Source organism: Nerophis lumbriciformis, linkage group LG30, assembly GCF_033978685.3.
Source record: "Nerophis lumbriciformis linkage group LG30, RoL_Nlum_v2.1, whole genome shotgun sequence".
NCBI lineage: Eukaryota > Metazoa > Chordata > Actinopteri > Syngnathiformes > Syngnathidae > Nerophis > Nerophis lumbriciformis.
The window spans coordinates 19962587-19969101 of NC_084577.2; the positions used below are offsets into that span (position 1 = coordinate 19962587).

A 6515-nucleotide genomic window follows, 5' to 3' on the forward strand; every position below is an offset into this window, starting at 1 on the left:
GTAATTAAGAGTTGGACAATATCGGAATATCGGATATCGGCAAAAAAGCCATTATCAGACATCTCTAGTTCCAAGTACAATTATTTACCTACACCATACTTGCCAACCTTGAGACCTCCGATTTCGGGAGGTGGGGTAGGGGGTGGGGGGGCGTGGTCGGGGGTGGGGCGGGGGCGTGGTTAAGAGGGGAGGAGTATATTGACAGCTAGAATTCACCATTCTACATCCTGAAAATATGCAAACAAAACTGTGTTTAGATAATTGATACTTCAAACTTGCATAAATAAATCTTAAGGAATATAACATAACTTGGCTTCTGAGAGCTTCAAAATGTAATGAATAAAATGCTAAAGCTGTTGATAAACAAGCAATTATTTTAATAATTAAATATGGTCATTTTAAATGAATTATTATGATCATTTAAAATTAATTATTTCAAATATGTTTATTTTAATGTATAATTCTATGGCTGGATGTAATAAGGAGTCAGAAAAAATACAAATAAAAATACAATTAATTTTGATGTTTTTAGCAAAATATAGTAAAAATGTATTTAGTTTTTTTTTTTTTTTTTTAATTAATAGATATATTTATTTTTAGGTAAGATAAACATAATAATACAATTTATCTCTAGTCTGGATGATTTAGTTCTTGTCACCCTGTTGTCCTCCCCGTCTGAAAAAAGGCTGTCGTCACTCAGGTCCGCATGGAGCTGGAGGGGGCGTGGCCTCCAGCTCCGGCTGAAAATCGGGAGATTTTCGGGAGAATATTTGTCCCGGGAGCTTTTCGGGAAAGGCGCTGAATTTCGGGAGTCTCCCGGAAAATTCGGGAGGGTTGGCAAGTATGACCTACACATTACTCATAAAGTAATTGATATTATGGGAAATGGCTACCACATTCATTTTCAGGGGCAAAAAGTACATAAAGAGAACTTTTTAGTGACATTTAGGCCATCTGGGTGCTATGGGTCCTTTAAAAAAAACGGCACCCCTGGCCAGAACCACCTCGCTGTGGGGCGACAATGATCGTTTTCAGTTTGGTCCCAATGAGCTGTTCCAGTAGCAGCCGTAACATGTACAGTATCTCCACTGTATGAATCAAACTTCATTATGATGCGGCAGCACAATGGGACGTTTGTCCGCACGTCCTACTGCTGAGTCAGCAGTGAGTGAACATGAAAACCTGGTCCTTGAGCGTCTGGTTCCTTGCATCATAGTGCGCCTTACCACATTTGGGGAGTAAACCCCAATTATGTCTCCGTCGGCTAATTGGCACGTTCATAGCAAGCTGGTATTTGTCCCGGTGGCCGCCTATGAGCGATTCAGGTTCAATCTCAAACAGCTCAAGCAAAAACAGTCAGATGTCGAAATTGTGACACAGACGAGATTCGTTGTGACATTTAGCCAAGATGTGAACATAAATCTGGAGCGCTGGGAACATACAGTACTTGTGGTCTTCTGGAATTTTTAGAAATGTGAGTGCACGCACGCCAAAAATGTTGTTCCGTAACTGATGACGGTTTTTAAACAGGATTAAGATCAGCCATTACATTAAATTAGATTTGATTACTGTAAATGCTGTACTGGGATTCTCAAACTGTGGTACAGGTACCACTAGTGGTACGCCAAAGAATCCCTTAAAGGAGCCATATGTAATAATGTCATGTCAAGTCATCATTAAATGGCTTTTGCCCAAGTGTGGCCCGTCAGCGTCTGCAATTTGGCCTGCAAGGCGTTATGTTATGTATTCAACAAAGCATCGCACCGGCTGAGTGCTTTCAAATTGCTACATATTTGCTGCCATCTTGTGGACAATGTGAGCTAATCACATCATGACCCTTGAAAGTACTTTGAAATAATAGCGCAGCATTTACTTACATGACACAATCCAAACAACCTTTCCTAGTCATGGTGCAAAATTTTTTTTTTTTAATGCATCTAACAAAGGTCAACACTAGAGATGTCCGATAATGGCTTTTTTGCCGATATTCCGATATTGTCCAACTCTTAATTACCGATTCCGATATCAACCGATACCGATATATACGGTTGTGGAATTAACACATTATTATGCCTAACTTTGTCGTGATGCCCCGCTGGATGCATTAAACAATGTAACAAGGTTTTCCAAAATAAATCAACTCAAGTTATGGAAAAAAATGCCAACATGGCACTGCCATATGTATTATTGAAGTCACAAAGTGCATTCTTTTTTTTAACATGCCTCAAAAGAGCAGCTTGGAATTTGGGACATGCTCTCCCTGAGAGAGCATGAAGAGGTTGAGGTGGGCGGGGTTGAGGTGGGAGGGGAGTAGGTGGTAGCGGGGGGGTGTATATTAGTGATGGGTCCGGCAACACCGATGCATCGGCGCATGCGTCGAGCTCATAGAGCAAAACCCTGTGTCGGTGCGCATACCGCTTTTAGAAAGTCACGTGACCGATCATGAGCTATTTTGGTCACGTGCCCGATACGCAAACTGTGTCGCACTGATGCCTCCTCTGTGCCCTGTGAGCGGGTCTTTTCTACAGCCGGAGAAATAATAACTAAGAAGAGAAATCGTCTAAAATTTAATACGTTGAAAAACTGTTTTTTTTTACTAAAAATGTGTAAAAAAATAAAAATAGGGAGAAGTACAGAGCTCCAACAAACCTTAAAGGCACTGCCTTTGCGTGCCGGCCCAATCACATAATATCTACGGCTTTTCACACACACATAAGTGAATACACAGCATACTTGGTCAACAGCCATACAGGTCACACTGAGGGTGGCCGTATAAACAACTTTAACACTGTTACAAATATGCGCCACACTGTGAACCCACACCAAACAATAATGACAAACACATTTCGGGAGAACATCCGCACCGTAACACAACAGAACAAATACCCAGAATCCTTTGCAGCACTAACTCTTCCGGGACGCTACAATATACACCCCCCGCTACCCCCTACCCTCCCAAGCTCAACCCCGCCCACCGCAACCTCCTCATGCTCTCTCAGGGAGAGCGTGTCCCAAATTCCAAGCTGCTGTTTTGAGGCATGTTAAAAATAACAATGCACTTTGTGACTTCAATAATAAATATGGCAGTGCCATGTTGGCATTTTTTTCCATAACTTGAGTTGATTTATTTTGATAAACCTTGTTATATTGTTTAATGCATCCAGCGGGGCATCACAACAAAATTAGGCATAATAATGTGTTAATTCCACGACTGTATTTATCAGTATCGGTTGATATCGTAGTACTTTGTATAGTTCAAGACTTACAGTCATTTGAAACTATCACTGCACATCATAATGGTGGCTACAGTTTTGATCTTGAAGATCTAAAAAAATGTTGGTGTAATGTCCGGCGGTCCAGATTGAAAAGGGTCACGGGCCACATGCGGGCCCCTGGGCCTTAATTTGCCCAGGTCTGCCATAGGATATAGTCAGAGCATTTACAGTAAACACTATGGATTTTCGATGGCTCTCTGACCCAGGATGGAGAAGGTAGTTGAGGTCTATCTGTTATCAGAATGAGAACACTGTTACACCCAGATGACAAACATTCATACACCAGTAAGCAAAGGGACGCACAAGCAGGCAGTGCAGAGCAGCCAAATCCTGGAATCCCAGGAGGAAGTCATGAAGTCCACCCCATGGAGCAAACGCACACACATTCACACACAAGTGAGCATGCACTTCCTACACATGTGATGCACGCACACAATTAACACACACGTAGGCGCACGAATACATCGGAACAAAAATGCAGGGAAACAATGAAGTCATTGAGAAATGGTACGACGCACACACACACACACACACACACACACACACACACACACACACACACACACACACACACACACTCTGCAAGGGGCTAAAATCCATCTATCCTTTCTCTTCCATTACATTACCTACTCTTCCACTACCCGCCCCAGGACCGCCCGTGTATGGGTCACAGCAGCGGCAGTTACATCTGATTACGACATTAAGGCTACCTCCAACGACGACTCATTACCCTTCGCCCACACACTGAGGCACTGCTCACTTCTCTTTACTCGCTCTTAGAAAGTCTTCAACCTAAAGCATGAATTTTAATTTGTGTTCCGGTTCTACACTGCAAAAAGTCAGTGTTCAAAAACAAGAAAAAATTAAAGCTGCAAGCAGCGATGGACGGGACCGACTTTGAGGGCTCATAAAATCCAAACCGGAGCAGTAATTAAAACTCTTTCATCAACTTTTAATCAGAAGGGTTCAATCTCTCTCCTGTGCTAATTTGAAGCCGACACGACAAACGCGCTCAGAGGAGATAATGTTTGAAAAAAGGTGACTGTTTTTACTCAACTTTTGTTTTGAAGGGGGAATTGCAAACTTCCTGTTGATTTTTTCTGAGGGTTGTTAGTGTATGAAATATAGGTCTAAGTGAGACCTACATAGATGTTTTTTTTCATGTCTCTACGACATTCCTACTGGGAGTTACAGGCAGTTGTGTCTGTGTTTTCTTCCTAGGGGGTGCTAAAAAGCAATTTTGAGTTTTGGGGTTTGGTTTTTTGGTTAGATGGCAATTTTTGCCAGTCCTGATGTGTGTGTCCAATTTGGTGAGTTTTGAAGCATGTTAAGGGGGTCAAATTACAGCTCAAAGAGGCGGCGGTATAATAATAAAACGCTAGAAATTCAATAGGGTCCTCTGTCCCAAAGGAACTCGGTCCCTAAAAAAATACAAAAATGAGGGGTATTTTATTTGAACTAAGCAAAATTATCTGCCAATAGAACAAGACAATTCGGCTTGTCAAGACTTTTCAAAACAAGTCAAATTAGCCAACCTCAATGAACCCAAAAAAGTAAATTCTCACTAATAACAAGTGCACTTTTCTTGGTAGAAAAAAAAAAAAGAGACCATTTTGCTCAATATGTTAAAAAATATTCTTAAATTAAGTACATGCTAGTGCCATTATCTTGACATAATGATATGCGCTGGCATCATGATTTTTTTTTTTATGCTTGAAATAAGCAATGATTACTTTAAAAAATTAGTTTTATACTTGTGAGTGTTGATGACACAGCTTTGCAACAGTTGATATTCTAGTTTCAAGCATGTTTTACTCAATATAGGTCATCAAATCTCAGCAACAAGCTGTAATATCTTACTGAGATCATTTAGGACCAAAACCCTTAAAACAAGTAAAACACTCTAACATAAAATCTGCTTAGTGAGAATAATTATCTTATCAGACAGAAAATAAGCAAATATCACCCTTATTTGAGATATTTCATCTTACTTAGATTTCAGTTTTTGCAGTGTATGTATTGCTTTAAAAAAAAAACAAGGACTTAAAAGTGTCATTGTTTGAATCGGGCTGCAGACAAAAGAAAAGCTCTTTGGCAGTCAACTAATGCCGTGTTTTTCAACCTTTTTTGAGCTAAGGCACATTTTTTACGTTGAAAAAATCCGTAGGCACACCACCAGCAGAAATCATTAAAAAATGAAACTCACTTGACAGTAAAAAGTCGTTGTCGCAATTGTTGGATATGACTTTAAACCAGGGGTCCCCAAACTACGGCCCGCGGGCCACATCCGGCCCACCAGCGTCCAAAATCCAGCCCGCGGGAAGTCCCAAGTTAAAAAAAACAACAAAAAAAACAAAAAACAATTACATTTTTAATTTTTTAAAATCTGTCCTTTCTAATCCATTTTCTACTGTTTGTTACTCTCTGTGTATCCTAGCCACTTTTTTTCAAATTATATTGTCTAAAAATGCATTTTCCTATCAATAACGTGACATTATCGCGCTCGGAATATATATATATATATATATATATATATATATATATATATATATATATATATATATATATATATATTCCGAGCGCGATAATGTCACGTTATTGATAGGAAAATGCATTTTTAGACAATATAATTTGAAAAAAAGTGGCTAGGATACACAGAGAGTAACAAACAGTAGATATATATATATATATATATATATATATATATATATATATATATATATATATATATATATATATGCGTGACGGCCCAGTCACATAATATCTACGGCTTTTCACACACACACACACAAGTGAATGCAAGGCATACTTGGTCAACAGCCATACAGGTCAAACTGAGGGTGGCCGTATAAACAACTTTAACACTGTTACAAATATGCGCCACACTGTGAACCCACACCAAACAAGAATGACAAACACATTTCGGGAGAACATCCGCACCGTAACACAACATAAACCCAACAGAACAAATACCCAGAACCCCTTGCAGCACTAACTATATCTAATAACTATTCAACCTCCTCATGCTCTCTCAGGGAGAGCATGTCCCAAATTACAAGCTGCTGTTTTGAGGCATGTTAAAAAAAATAACGCACTTTGTGACTTCAATAATAAATATGGCAGTGCCATGTTGCCATTTTTTTTCCATAACTTGAGTTGATTTATTTTGGAAAACCTTGTTACATTGTTTAATGCAGTCACAACAAAATTAGGCATAATAATGTGTTAATTCCACGACTG

At 39.5% G+C, this 6515-nt stretch overlaps 1 protein-coding gene across 1 annotated transcript in view; it reads right to left on the reverse strand.

The window, feature by feature from the left end:
* veph1 (ventricular zone expressed PH domain-containing 1) overlaps positions 1 to 6515 on the reverse strand; it is a 196653-nt gene that overhangs the window by 97911 nt on the left and 92227 nt on the right. The gene's annotated exons all lie outside the window — the stretch shown is intronic.